The 15,569-nt window shown below is 45.0% G+C and overlaps 2 long non-coding RNA genes across 4 annotated transcripts in view; one reads left to right on the top strand and one right to left on the bottom strand.

The window, feature by feature from the left end:
* The first annotated feature begins 4,979 nt into the window (after positions 1–4,979).
* Positions 4,980–15,569, top strand: part of LOC106729534 — a 122,064-nt gene continuing 111,474 nt past the window's right edge. The window contains exon 1 of the long non-coding RNA XR_004325667.1: positions 4,980–5,098. This is a non-coding gene — a long non-coding RNA (uncharacterized LOC106729534). The remainder of the gene's footprint in view (positions 5,099–15,569) is intronic.
* LOC106729535 overlaps positions 8,671–15,569 on the bottom strand; it is a 29,608-nt gene continuing 22,709 nt past the window's right edge. For all 3 annotated transcript variants that reach the window (XR_004325671.1, XR_004325670.1, XR_001365962.2), the window contains one exon: positions 8,671–10,626. This is a non-coding gene — a long non-coding RNA (uncharacterized LOC106729535). The remainder of the gene's footprint in view (positions 10,627–15,569) is intronic.

Genomic DNA, 15,569 nt, shown 5'->3' with positions numbered 1-15,569 from the left:
TCTGATCTTCAGTCTCCAACTTTCTCCTCTAGTCTAAGAGCTCCGTCAGCCGCGGAGAGCGACCCCAGGCGAGACCGGGAAAGGAGAACGCTGGCGTGGGGTTAACCCAAACCAGGGCGCCCAGAGATTGGCTGAGGCCCTGCGGGTCGAGGCCCCGCGCGCTCTTTGCAGTGGGGAGCCCCCAGGGACCCGCGCGGGGCATGTTGCCGCGCCTGAAACAGGCGTTCCCTTTTCCAGATCATATTCCCCATAAAATCTAAAGCCAGATGCATCGCTTGGGCAAGTTCCCATTTCACCGCGAAAAGCAGATTTTTTTCCAAACTGGACTCCAAGTCGAGGTTTCTTGTGCGGGTTCCAGTGGCCCGAGCAAGGTTGGGCTTTCGATGGCTTAAGGGATTGCCCAGGCAGGTAACGTTTTAGATACTGACTGAAGTCTGAACCCAGCCCAGACAAAGCATCATTTCCGAATGTAGAGATTTAAAAAAAAAAAAAAAAGTAGGGTGAGAAATAAAGACAGCTACCGGCTTTCAAAGCTGTGTGTATACTTTTTAAGTGGGGTGGAGGAGAAAACACCAACTTCATAATTTTAGGTGCCCAGTTTAGCAAGATAACCTAATGGAATCTCTGTTTAACAAAAATAAGTTACAAGGGGGAAAACTCGCAAGAAAGTGAGAACAGTGGCCACATACGAAACCAAAGGGCAAGCATGGTGAAAGTAGGCAAAATAGCCTGTTGAGTCAAAAATAGCTTTTGCTAAGTTTTTTTCTTTTTAAGAAATAGAAGACTCTTTCCAAAAGTAATAGCCTAGGGTCTATTTCACCTGCAGGTCTCCTCTCACGATTGTATATAGAAATTTGGGTGGAGTGGGTCGTGTTTTTTACAGTTAGAAATGTCTGGTATTTGCAGTTGTGGTGAAAAGGGGAGGAATAAAAACGAGCAAAGCTAGTCTGGGATTGACTACTGCCTGTTACCAGCAAAACATTAGCAGGAAACCAAGACTGCCTTCCAAGGTTCGCCAACGAGAACTCAATTTTGCATCTTTTAAATTATAGCTGTTTTTTCTTTCAGTACTTTTGGTGAACTGAATAACCAGCGATGCAGAATCTAAAGAACACAATTCCAAGTAGCATTATTTAAAGAGCGAAAGGGCGCGGTGCGAAAGTGCCCCTGCACAGCTAGAGGTGTAACAGCCATGGGCTGCGACATGCATTAGGTTCCTGTGAGAGAAAGCACAGACCCAAACTACAAACACAAAAAAACTTTCCACATTTTACTCATTTAGGATGAAATGATTTTTTAACACTTGCCAAAACCCACAGATATTGCTACAACACAGGTGCCAATAAATAGAAGAAAGTTAGATGTTTACTAGAGCAAGGTGGGGCTTTTTGGGCGTTGGCTACACAAGCGTAGTGGAGACAAGGCGAGCGTTTCTCAGGCCGATCTCCCAGTGTTGGTTCACTGCGGGGGAGAGTGGGGGAAAGAGGACACCTTTTAGGTGATCAGATTTTTGACTGGCTGTCACCCCTGAGGGGTGGTTGTGGGGGATACCTTCACCATGTAAAGGCATTCTTATCCTTCTCTTAAGTGAAAAAGTCTGCGGCCGCTACAGCCGCCCACACGGGTCGCGCCTAGTCGAAATCTTTGCAGGCCGCCTTTGTCCCCGCAGAGACTACCACGCTGGGGGAGGGCGGGCGCGAAGGATGTCACCAAAGTTTCCTGAAGTCTTTATACAGCGAAGAACTCTGGTTTTTGCGGGGAAGCAGGCTGCTTATCCCACCTCAGCGGAGCATCCCACCTCAGCCGAGCAACAATGCCGTGGGCCTCCAGTCCTCCGCGGCCTCTGCGCGCCCTCGCTGCGCTCCAGCTCGCCGAGGCCTCACCCCTGGATCAGCCGCCGGGGGCCAACGCTTGCCCCCGCGCCACACTCCTTTGCCTCCGCGTCCCCTCCGCACGGTACCAATCTGTCTCGAATTTCAACTCAAGACCCAGGCCAAACTTTCCCTTCAGGACTGTTACATTCTCACACAAGGTCGCTTTTCCCAGGGGGAGGAGGAGCGACGGAGCTCACGGCAGCTCCCGGGTCCCTGCGGGGACCACCCGCCACCCGTTTTCCGCGCAGCCCCCGCGCCCACCCTCGCCTCCGGACCCCAGACCTTGGCCTCCCACGGCCGCGCTCAGGGAAGCCGCGGCGACTGATGCGCCCCGGGTGCTTTCGTTTTGCTTTCGCTCCCTTCTCTCCGCAGCTGGGAAGACTATGGAAGAACAAAGTTGGGGAGGGGGGACCGCTGGTGAAAAGCGCGTGTCCTGACAAAGTGGTGGGGACACTGCGGTTCGGCCTTAAGCGGGGCCGTGGGAGGGAAAGGCTCAGGCTGAGGCCTGGCACCCCTGTCCCCTGCAGGGGCGGGAAGAACCAAGAGACCCTGGCTTCTTTTCGTCATGCAAAGAAACGTGATTTGCAGATACTGATGCAACAAAATTGGCGCCTAAACGAATTCGCCTTCTTAGGTGGACTGTGTCTTTCAAATATAGACGAGTAAGCAGGGTAGAAAGGCAGGAAGAGGGGCAGCCAGGGCCTTTCACTAAATTGGATGGAAACCAAAAGAGAAGGCGCGAGAGCGGGGAGAGTAAGATCCGGTCCCCACACCAGGCTCTGAGCACCATCAGGTGTGAGGGGACCAATGCTCATTCCCATTTGCTGCTGGTCCACTCAGCTTCGCGCTTGGGAAATCCAGCAATCACTGCACAGGCTGGCTTTACTTCATCTCGCCTCTCTGTTTATGGCGAGCGAAGAACACACATCCTAAATTGATGAACCATGGCTTAAGGTCTCCCCGCTTTGGGGGGAAAAAAGGGGGCCCAAACCCAGAAACGTTTCTCCAATACTGCTGCTGCCCCGTGTGGCCTGTGCGAAAGCGCTCCTAGGTCTGCACGAGCCCAGTACCCGGCCAGGTAGCGCGCTTCGGGGCAACGGCCCGCGCAGAGTCCAGCCCCCCTCCTCCGGCCTGCACTTAAGCACGAACAAGAGTGAGTGCAAGGGAACAGTCACTCCAAATTCCTTAGAAAATAGCATGACTCTTGCAGGCTGTTTACCACACTGCCCAGCTGCCGGGAAAGGTCCGACGTGTTTCCTGCACTCGTCCCAGCTCAGCCCCAGCTTTCCTCCACCCGTGATCTGAAGGGCTAAATTATTTTATTCCAACTCTGTAAAGTTAAACTGCAATCTAAATAAATCACTTAGGGAAATGACCGGAAGCTGCGAAGGTTAAATTACACTCAAACCAGCTACTTGCACTTGGTTTTGTTATAAGGCCTTCCTCTCTTATTTACCGCCCTCCTTGTTTACTTCGAGCTCAGGAACAGAGGCTTTAGGCCGGCAGGGAGCTCAGTTTCATTTCGGGGCATATGGCGGGGCCTATCATTTCGTCATCAGGTTTTAAAGGAAAGTTCGAAAGGTTTTGTGACAAATCTAACTTCCAGTAACTCCTCAAAAACTGTATTACCCCACTGCGGCTCAGGTCTGCAAACGCCTTGGTCCCCAGATGTCCGGGAAGCGGTTAAGTGAGCTCGCGCAACGCCCCGCTGCACCTGCGGAGGAGGGAGAGCGTCTCCGCGCGTCTCGGAACAGCCGCACCATTACTTCCCGCGCTCCGCGGGCTAGCCTGAGAGCGGCCGCCAGCCACCCCCGCGTCCCTCAGTCCCCTGCGCTCAGCCAGTCGTGCGGGGGCCAGGGGTACTGGCATCTCAACGCCTTGGGAAGCGGCCGCCCAAGGGACAAGTCAGGCCCCTGGTTCCGAGGCGAGGCCCGAACGCGCACACACGCCGCGACCAGGGCGGTGGCGCTCCCGAAACCGGGAAGCGGGAGGAGGGCGGAAGCGCAGAAGGCTTGCGAGCACACCCACCAGCCGCGGACCCCGCTGGGTGGCTAGGGCGCGAGTGTCCACACTGTGCACGACGCTTGGGCCGCGGCCGGAGCCCGCGAGCTGGGTGCACAGCTGAGCGAGGCAGCCGCCGCCGCCACGGAGCCTGGCGGGCGGCGCGGAGCCCCGGGGAGCTGGTTTTCCCGGGCGGGCACGTGACGGGGTTGGCAGCGCTCGGGCCGGGCTGGGAGGAGGGGGAAGCGGCGAGCTGGAGGCCGGGGGCGGGCAGGCGGCTGGCGCGCTGTGTACTTAGGTCGTGTGCTGGGGCTTTTCTCTCCCAGGAGCCGGCGGGGGGAGGGGAGGAGGAGGGGCCACCGATCCGCCTTCTCCTTTTCGCAATGTTGACGCAATCTATAAATAGTGGAACAAAAGGACCAACTTCCTCGGAGCTTTGCTGAAACTGCACAAAAAATCGAGCTGGGGGGTTCCCTGGTCCCTGGCAGTAGGGCGGGGAGCGCGGCGCCGGGGGAGGGGGCGGGCGCGGCAGCGCGGGCCCCGGCGAGGGGGGACACCTAGCTGAGGCACAGCTGCTGCCGCCGTGCTGCTTCGCGCGAACCCAAGGCTCCGGTCCCTGCGCGGGCTCGGGAGCTCGCCCCGAACGGGGGTCTTCCTCCTCCGCCGTTGACAGGTCAGTCCACACCGCCCCTTTCTACACTGGGTTTTCTTTTCCCTCCCCCAAGCCTCTACTTTTAGAAGGGAATTGAAGGGAAAAAATAGAACCAGGCGCAGCAGTGACAGCCACCCAATCTGGAACCCCAGCAGTGCACAGTAGGGTGACCGAGGGGGCTCAAGAGACGGTCCGCGCCTGGCCCCTCGTGCGGCCACTGGCCGCGCCGCAGCCCAAGACGAAGCCAGGCAGGACTAGCGTGCGCCGCCCAGGCGGCTGGGAGAGCGGAGGCGGGAGCGCCGCGGGGGCGCGGGCAGCCGAGCAGGCGGTCGACGGCGGGCTACCGGCTGCCGCTCCCGCCTGGGGGCCGACCCCCAGCGGAGACGTGCCAGGACCAGGAGGCTATTAAGTGCAACTCGCCCCCCCCCCCCCCGCGAGCTCGGACCTGGCGTCTCCGCCTCGTCCTGTAGCGGCTGTGGGAGGGCTGAGCGGAGAAGCGCTGTCGCCGCACGCCACCGCGCACCCTGGCTCCGTTGCCCACGCACCCAGCGCGCCGGGAATTGTGAGCTAGGTGAGGACAGGAGGCACGCTCTCCTCCAGGAGCCCGGACCTGAGAGCGAGCGCCCGCCGCGCCGCCGTGGCGGTTACACAGGGCGCGGGGGAGGGGGCGGAGCTGGTGCTGTTGACAGCCGTGTTGGAGCGGGGAGGGCGAAAGTTGGGGAGAAGGGGCTGGGGGAGGGAGCGCGCGCGCGGGATTCGGCGGGGAGTGGTGGGGGCTGGGGTCACGTGACGGGCAGACGCCCCCGCTACAGGCTGACAGTAGGGTGACGTCACCATCCCCTGACTGCAGGGGGTGGCACTTCCGTTCCCTCCCCCATTTCTGCTCCCCTAGCCCCCAAGCTGGGGGCTGCAGCCATTTCGAAGTGTAGGAGTGGGCGGAGGGGAGACAGGAGTTTTCCTTACGGCCCTAGCCCCTAGCTGCTTCTCTAGCCACCCAGAGTCCCGGGCCTGGGACAAGAGCGGGAGCCGCCGCTGCCTCTCGAGACGCGCCCCATTGTGTGAGCGGGCGGTGCTGGGCGGAGGCTGGTGCCGGCCCCCTACGGCTCCCAGCTCCGGAGGGGGCGGGGACGGCCCCTGAGCGGTCAAGGCCAAGTCCGGCCGCGTCCCGAGAGCGCCATCCTCGCGCCCGAGGTCCGACGCTCAACTCCTGGTTGGGAAAAGGCAGCCTTGCCCTCGTTCCCTGGACGCCGGGTGGTTGGAGACCCGCTCGGCGGCGGGGGCCTGCAATCCAGCCTCGCGGGTGTGTGACAGGAGTTTGCCACTGCTCTGGGGGACGCAATTCCAGCAGTCGTTATAAGCTATTTGGGGAAACTCGGGGTTTTGGTGACTCAGCGCGGTGAGCGCTATTTATAAGTTGATGCGTTACTAGCAGGGAAATACACTTCGCTCAGATCTGTGCGCCCAAAGAGGGCAAAGAGCTCGGTTTGGAGGCAACAATTAAAAGACAACTTTTTTGAAAGAGGAAAAGGTTGACTTACAGCCTGTGCTATAAGACACAGCAGGTCTTATGAGCAGGCTTAGAACATGGTTTATCATCAGAAAGATGAACCGATGAAACATCTTCCAGGGTAGATGGAGAATTTTAGGGATACATGTTGATGATAGACCGTCTTTTTTTTTTTTTTTTTTTTGGTGATGTCAAGTGACCCAAAGAGAAATAATTCAGATAAATGAGCCAGCAGTCCTAGTAGATGGCAGAATATCAGAACTGTTGTTTATTAATTGCAGGATTTGTTAAACAAGTAACACCATGTGGTGGCTGGGTGTAAAAAAAAAAAAGGAAAACTGGATGATATTGAAAATTCTTACAGGATATTCTGTAACAGGAAGGTGTGTTGTATTTATCATCAAAACTCTGCTGGCAACTATAAATTACACATTTACCACCCAATCTCTCCCTCCCAAGAAAGCGTTACGAAAACGTATAGTACAGCCTGGAGTTCTTCTGCTATGTATTAGTGCTGCACAAACAGTTATCAGCCACTGCTTGTTTTACAGGTTTTACTTTTCGGTTTTATTTTCTTTTCTCCCAATCCTAGTTTGGAAATCCAGGAGGTAGATGCTAAAAGAAAGAGCAATTGCTAGGCTGGCTTAGGGAGGCAAGAGTTCACACCTAGCTTGTCCAGCCTGCATAGCTTTCTGTAGGTTGCATGGCCGCCTGAGGTACTTCTTAAAAGAAAGAAGGCTGTTTCCTGGAAGGGCAAAAGTTAGGCCAGCTAAGAGGAAAGGAAAGGGCTTCCCAAGCTGAGCCAGTAAAGCAGCATATACAAGCCTGTAGTGAAGAACTACAGTGAGGTAAGTATGGATGGGATGTGACCGGAGCGAAAAGAAGGGAGAGAAAAGGAGGCTGGATGGTTGGCCAGGTCACACAGGCCTTTGTAGTCCATGCTGGGGAGTTTAGACTTTAGCCTGAGATGTACACATTTTTAGTCTTTGGGGGGGACATACACCCTTCTAAGAGCAGAAAAGTTCACCTTTAGACCTCTACTACAATTTTACATACAATTTCAAAGGGTTTACTCAGCTTTGTGAGTAAATGACTATTTGGCCTCAGGATTAAAACCTATAGGAAAGGGAGAACCATGAAAGGATTGTTCCTAATGGAAAATGCATGGTCAGGTGTGAGAAGATTACCAGTCTTTGAAAAGACTGCACCAGTTGGGGTTGTGGAGATTGAAGGATGGAATGTCAAACAGCCTGTGATCTAAGTAAGACTAGACTAGGATCACTGCTGTGTACCTAGTGGCGGTGGGGATAGAGAGAAGGATTTAAGAAAAGTAATTTAAAAGAGTAGGTGGAATGAGAAAGGGATTGGCTGTGTAGGGCCAGGGCAAGGGATGCAGACCCAGATTTCTGGTCAGGGGTGTGGGCTAGGAGGAAGCGTGGGCTTCACGTTCAGGAGGAGGAACTCTGTTTTGCTTCCTTGATAAGGAATGAAAACATGTGGCTGGTTTGGTCCCCATATACGACTGAAAAGGCTATGCACCCTTTCAGTGAAAAAGTACCATCCTAAAGATTGAATTCAGAAGGGAGATGAGGGCAGGAGAGGATTAAATCTTGCTTTCCCCTCTTTAAAACAAAACAAAAAACAAAACAAAACAAAAACCAGGGATACCTAGGGAAGAAGGAAAGGAGAGATGGTGGGAATCAAGCTTTCTTTTTTCCCCTGCTCAACCATTAAGCCTTCAAGGAAAAGGACTTTGGCTAAAATGGGGCCCCCTGATGGTGTTTCTTTATTCCTAATGGCAATTCCAAATCAGTTAATTGTCCACAATTAGTACTAGGACATGGACAGCTTGTTTCTAATCCACTGGGAGTCAGCTGGGACAGCTCATAGGCTAGAGACTTGCATCACCTGAAGGCGTGTTCACTTGCATGTCTCCCAATCCGTATTGATGAATGGCTGGGACCTTAGCTGGGCTGTCAACAAGAACACCTGCACGTGGCCTCTCCTTATGGTCTGGGCTTCCTCACAACAGGGCGGCTAGGTTCTAAGGATCCCAAGACTGACAGCCAGGTGAAGCTGTATCACTCTTTATGACCTAATCTTAGAAGACTGGAGATGCCTATCCATCATATTCTATTAGTTAGAGGCAAATCAGTAATGCCATATAACGGGATTTTAAAATTGTAGAATAGATAAACAAGATTATACTGTAAAGCACAGGGAAATTTACACAAGATCTTATGGTAGCTCACAGAGAAAAAAATGTGACAATATATATATGTTCATGTATAATTGAAAAGTGCTCTACAATGGAATTTGACACATTGTGAAATGATTATAAATCAATAAAAAATGTTAAAAAAAATAATGCCATATAGATTCTAGAAAGGGAATTAGATTCCACCTTTTAATGGGAACAGTGTCAAAGAATTTGCAGTGTGTTTAAAATCATCACTCATATTAATTTCAGCTAAATAGACTTATAAACAATATGTCTACATGAAAAATGTTTAAGCATAAGAAACCAAATAAATATCCTCTTTTTGACATAGAATGGAATATAAAAACCCAAGCATTTCATTGTTACAGCAAAGCTAATCATGAGCCAATCTGAGTGGCAGTCTTATAATCTTCCCCACTTCTCCTTCCTGACCATTCCTTCCCCTCCAAGTCAAGCCTCCTGTACACAGACACCTCTCTCTCCCAAGCTAGGTAGGACCCCCCACAGTGGCTGTACCTCCAAGGAGATGATCCAGGTCCTAAAAGTTTTTTTCATCTCCCCCTTGAATTGTCCCTGGCTTTGGACCTTACTAGATCACTGGCAAGGCCATAAATGAATGTCCTTACTTCTTAAAGTTAAAAATCAAAATGCTATGGAGATTATTCTAGTAAGTAATTTTATAATACATTCATGTTATATAATTAAGACAAAATAACATTTCTAAAAAAAGGGCTATATGTTTTTAGATGTCAGGATCTTGACTCTACTTGGGCTTGTTTATTCATAAAACTCAGTAATTCTAAAGTGATGGTTGGGATTTTAAGAATTTGCATGTTTCCTTGAGGTGATAGTACACTCGATTATTACAATATAAAACTTGAATGACTCTTCTCTCACTTTTATAATGCATATTGCTTTATTTTTCTTTAAAACCAGTACCCATTGTTATTTGTTGGTAAAGGGGCTCAAGAGTTATCTTTTGAAGGAACTGAAAATACTACCTTTCTTTGTGTAATCAAGATTAAATAATCTTTTCTTATAACTTAGTATCTTTTAAAATTCTCCCAAAGCTGATATAATTTATGTATCTTTCATGTTCTCTTAGAAAGACTTCCTTTATGATTTAGATAGAAGTGATGCTTAGGCTATTTTAAGAATTCATACTCTCCTAAAGGCTATGTAATACCTGTATACATTTTGGCAATTTTGCATAATTATTTACAGTTATACTGAGTCAAAAATCACACTGTGAATTCATGCTATAGAGTACAGGTTTTAAAATAAATACATCTAGGTAATGAGCAAATGTACATTTATGAATCCTTTGGGTGTGTGTGTGTTTCTTAATGATTTTTGAAGTAGCAAGTTAAATGAATTAAGTATATCTTTTAAAATTAAAGTTTTTAAAGTTCCTTATACAGCAGTGATTAAAAAAAAAAAAAACTTGACAAAGGGTTCACGCTAAACTAATAGACTTTGTTATCAGGCCCAAACTGTTTCTAATTCTCAGTGACTTCATAGCTACCATGGAGGCAGCCCAAAGGAGCTTAAGTAAACACTTTAAAATTACGTAATGCAGTTCTGAAGGAGGAACAACCCCAGCCAAACTGTGCCATATAGTTTTACAGATGCTATTTCTCTGTAGGCCAGAATGGTTATTACCCTATCTATAGAATGACTTCATAGCAAAGATAACAGGAAAGAAAGTTGGAAGTGGGCCAGTCTGTTTCTCAGCCTCTTAAATGATGGCAGGGTTGAGGAAATTATTTCAAAGTAGTTATCTAGTGAATGTTTCTCTTAACCTTATAAACTAAGCATTTTGAAGCATTTTGGAAAGTGCTATAGTGAAAATGGCACGTTAAGCAATAAATTCAATATGATTTTGATCAATAAATTCAATAAATAGGACATTGCTAGCTGATAGTAATCATGCTCTGTCTACTACTGCATTAAGAATTGAATACAGTCTTACTTTTTATTAAGTAAAGTAATCTGGATCCTTCTTTATGTTATTTTTCTTCACCTTTCTATATGTTCAAAATATAATTTATTTTAAAAGAAATATTGCCAAAGTCAATAAAAAAATACATTTCTTCAACATTGGGCAAGGCTCTATGTTAAGCATGATGGAGAAGTCCTTGAAATAGTAAAGTTATTAATATGAATGTATGAGCAAAAACACAACTTTATCAAACTAAATTACAGAAAAAGTCACTTCATCAGATTGACAGAGATTGAAAATAAGTGCTAATAACTCATGTTGCTAAGAATGCAATGAAATTTACAAACTCATCTATTACTGTATTACCTTTCTGGAGTCTTAAATATGTCCAAATCTCTGAGATAGTAGTTCCACTTCCAGGAACCAATCCTAAAAAAATAATCAACTGTTAAGTCAGAGATTTACATATGGTCCTTACAGCATCTATAGAGAAGAAATAATCTAAATATTCACCAGTATAGGAGCGATTAAATAAACCATAGTACATCAATCTAATGGAATTTTTGCAACCACTAAGAATATTTAATGCCACAGAGAAATACTAATATTTAATTTAATGTGCAGGTAAATCTTTCAGGTTATAAAACTATTTCTTATTGATTTATATGCAAAGGAAAAGGGTAGGGGGGAATGTACCCAAGTGTGTTATGTAATTATGGTAATTTTTACCTTTTTCATATTTTCTAAAAAGAGCTCATACTATTTTAACAATCCAGAAAATAATCATTAAAAGATTCCTTCCAAATATATAAATAGAAATATATTTATATTCTTACAACACTAAGATATTTAATAGAGTAACACAACATATTAGTTACTTTTTATATTCATCTTTTTGCATACTTAACAATAATATCTGCCAGTGAATAATCTGTTTCTAAAATTAAATTAGATATATACTGGTATAGCCAAGTACAGAATATTATGTAAAAGGTGTAATTTGAGGGGTAACTGGAAAGTTGGTTTGGGGAGAATTTGGTATAGTCAGAATTCATCTGTAAAGCCATAATGGCTGGACCTATTTTTTATCATAAGTTTTGCAATAGTATTTTTTATTTTTAATTGTGATAAAAAACACAGAACATAAAATCTACCATCTTGACCATTTAAAAATGTATAGTTAAATAGTATTAGGTATATTCACATTGTTGTGTATAATAGTATTTTAAGGATAGTATTTTTATTGGTTTCCTAAAAACAATACATGTTCATTTATAAATAATTTAAACAATATAGAAAGTTACAGGAAAGTTTTATTAAAATTTCCTCAGATCCCAAATTTTACCATCAATATTAAATGACCATCATGGTAGGCATATTCTATGCACTTATAGAAACAACATAATCTTATTTAAGAGGAGAACAAGTATCAAATTTAAAATTATTTGAATTTGGTAGTAGTAGGATAAGTTGAAGGAACTGCTAAACTTTTAGAAAAATGTTTCTTTGCCACAAGATATCTTATTTCCTAAAATATCCAAAGTTTAAAAAATTAAGAGCTTGGAGATTTTTTAAATCTCTGTGTTACCAATTTAGAAATGCCATTAGACCCTCCTATGAAAAAAATGTGTTTTTTATTTGTTACATCATTATTCTTAAAAAGTCAAAGTTTTCTTAATGTTTCTGTTTTATAACCTTAATCCCTTTAGTCATTTGGTCTTGATCTGTATTTTAAAATCCAGCGGGCACAACACACCTTGATTCTCAATTCCTAGGTATTAATTTTGATTCATCACTTGGTTATCTGCTCTTAACTAAGTAGGGTTTTTTTTCCCTACATGGATTCATAGATGCTATGTTTGCCTTTTTCATCAATTTTTGAATGACACTTATCTAGGTATAATAGTGTGGCATCATACTGGCTTTGCCTTAAAACTGCAGACATTTTTCCTTTGTTTTCTGGCTTTGAATATTGCTTAGAGGAAGTCTAAGGCCAGCATGATTTCCTCCCTCTTATAAGTTATTTAATTTTTTGCCCAGAGGTCTGAAGATTTTCCTTCATTCTTTATTGTCACTCAACCAGTATATGCCTTGATACTGAATATTATGTCCATTTTTCTTTGAACATTTTATTCTGCAGACTTAGTTGTTTCATGATTTTGTGGAAACTCTCTTCTATTACATCTTTAAGTGCTTTTTCTGATTCATTTGTTGCATCATGTACTCAGGGAGCTGAATCAGGTTATGTTTCATGTTGTCTTTGTCTCACTTGCATATTATCTTCTTTGCAGTTACTTTGGTCCACTTTTCTTCTGCATTCACTGCAGTTTATTTATTAAATTCATTTGTCAACTGGAATTTATTGAGTGCCAGCAGTGGTAAATAAGATCACATCCCTGCCTTTATGAAGCTATGAAGCTTTTACTTGAGGATAGGGGAGGGAGAAGTTAACAAACACCACAATGTCAGGTAGTGACAATTAGAAGAAACTAAGGTAAGGAAATGGAGGGGTGGGGGAAGGAATTGTCCATTTTAGATACTGCAGTGAGAGCAGGCCTAAGATGACATTTGAGAAGAGACATATATGAAGCTAGGCAGGGAGCTAGGCAAAGACCTGGGCAATCCAGATATAGAGAAGAGAAAACACAAAGGCTTGCTCTGCAGTAGAAAAGCGGTGTGTTCAAGAATGATTAGAACCAAATAAGTAACCAGAAAGTGATAAGAGATGAGACTAGAGAACTAGATAGGCCAGGTCACAAAAGGAGCTGGAGGCCCTAGAGAGAAGACTGAGTTTTGTTCTATCTAACTGTGATGAGGAGCAAGGAGATGGTATTTGCTTTAGAGGACTCACTCTGGCTACTAACTATTTCAACAGCAATAAACTGAATATAACGAATTGGTCAAACAGATGCTGTTGAACTGGAAAAGGAAAAAGGGAACAGTGAGACAATAGAGTAACTTCAGGAAGTAGCTACTACCCCTAGTCCTGGATAAATGTGGGAAGACCCTAAGTTACTAGAACCCAGGAGCTAGGAGAGGAGGCTTGGCAGGGCTGGAGCTCTGACCTGGGGCGGTGAGGGGCTGCTGCCCACTTGATGCTGGTACCTCTGAGAGCATATGTTGGGGCTGGTTCTAGGTGAGTGGAAGATAGTTGAAATTTGGGTCAAACCGCTGCTGTCAGGGTGAAGGGCCATACCTGCGGCAGTGCTGGCAGGTGCAGAAAGCTAACAAGGAGGAGCAAGTTCTTTTCCCCTCTTCTTGACCTTTAGTCTTTTTTCTAATGCCCCTTATTGACGGACTGTAGCAAGGATTCAGCTGATGAAGTAGAAATAGTAGTAGTTTGCAGAGAGTCCCAGTCCCAGCATCACAGAGCATAGTATGTTACAGTTTATTCTAAGAGATAACAGCTTAATAACTGGCACAAAGAAGAACTAAGGATGATTTCTAGGTTTTTGTCTTGAGCAACTGGGTAAAAAAATAATGTCATTTATTGACATGGAGGAAACTTGGGGAGAAGGAAATTGAGGGGAAGAAGAAAATAAATATATTTATTTTGAATGAGCTAACTCTGAGGTCTTTATTAGACATCTAAGTGTAGTTTCTGGGCAGGCAGCTGGATATGAGGTCAGAGCTCAAAAAGAGGTATTAGGGATAAAAAAAAAAATCTTAGGAGTTCTAAGAATACAAGCAATATTTAAAACCAGAAAAATTGGGTGAGATGACCTAGGAGGGAATGAATATTGATGGAGAAGAAAAAAAGTGTGAGGAATATATCTGGGAGTTCCAGACATTTGGGAAGAGAATAATGTTCTGGCAAGAAGGTAATTAGTGATGTCAGCTAGAGCAGTTTAGGTGGAGCTGTGGAGACAATAATCCTGATTGGAATGGACTAAAAAGATAATGTATGGTGATGAGGAAGTGGAAACTCCAAGTTAGACAATCTTTTAAAAGTCTGTTACAAAGGGGAACAGAAAAATGGGCTCCTATTCACCATGTAAGTAGAGGGGGATATGAGGTCTAGGGTGATGGTATTTTTAGGCTGGGAAATATTACAGTATGCTTATTGATTGGAATAATCCAATAAAGAGTGAGAAACTGAGGATGCAGGAAATAGAGATGATAATCACAGAAGCAGAATCCTTGACTCTACAAGAAAAGATGGGATCCGGGGCACAAGTAGAGGGGCTTGCCTTACATAAGAGCAAGGACGCTGACCCTTTTAAGGAAAAGAGAGTATAAATGAGTACAGATGACGGTGGGTTGATAGGTACAGCAAGGGAAATATGAGTTTCTTTTGTGACAGGTTCTATTTATCAATAAAATGAGAGTGTGAAGTGAGGAGCGGGAAATGCGAGAGTCCTAGGAGAGAGAAGATGAGGCATAATCAACTCGAGTTGACCAGGGAACGTGCTGGGATGGCCAGACTTTCCTTTTGGTGAGAATTTGATTCCTAGCCATGCTTATTCCATTTCTTGATGTTCCAAATTTATTTATTTTGAAATAATAGTATTATTTCGGCCTTTTGTTGGCTTAGGTTGCAGACATTTTCTTTTTCTGGCTACTTTTGGTGATGTTTTTAAAGGAGTTATTTACCTGTTCTTTGTTGTGTGTAAACTGTTTGGTGAAGTATTTGGGGAGAAAGATTTTGTGATCTGCCTTCATTCCCCACCTTTATCTGAAAATCTAGAATAAATGTTTTTAAATAGACTACACTGCACATTTTTTCATTTCACCATATATATAGTAACATAACAGATAAGTCATAAGAATATTATGTATTATTATAATAGCCACCGTTTACTGAATGCCTGTGCACCATGCACTATGCTAGGCACTTTACATACATGATTTCTAAAACACAGCAACCCTACAAGGTAAGTATAGTTGCCATTACTTCCACAAGGAACCTTTTTTACTGGTGGTGTCAGATCAGAGAATCTTACTTGAAGCTCATAGCTTGCCAATATAAACAAAGTAAGAAAAAACTTTTCTCCCTCTTATGTTTGTAAAAAAAATTAGCTTGTAAGAGACTGTTCTTTTTGAAGTACAAAATAATAGTTTGCAAACATGTACCACCCGAACTAAGGGAGATTTTTATGGACAGCTTTTTGACATCAGACTATACCATTAATCTCTTGGTTAGAGAGTTGCTAACTGACGGATTCAAGGAACTTGGTAAATTAATTGAAGTATCCCTTCTCTAACCATCTCCATCATCAGTGAACATACTGAGAGCCTGCCATGTCAAAATAATTAGTAAATTGTACTAAACCATCACAGCTTTACAAGTTATAGGATATGTATCAGTGTTTGTTTTGGAAACTACATTACTTGGATTCAAATAATATCAAACTTTTCTTTTGGTCAACAGT

This window comes from Camelus ferus, chromosome 14 (genome assembly GCF_009834535.1).
Source record: "Camelus ferus isolate YT-003-E chromosome 14, BCGSAC_Cfer_1.0, whole genome shotgun sequence".
In the NCBI taxonomy this organism is placed as follows: domain Eukaryota; kingdom Metazoa; phylum Chordata; class Mammalia; order Artiodactyla; family Camelidae; genus Camelus; species Camelus ferus.
Note: the sequence above shows the minus strand (reverse complement) of the source record. Positions and strands in the feature narration are given on the sequence as shown.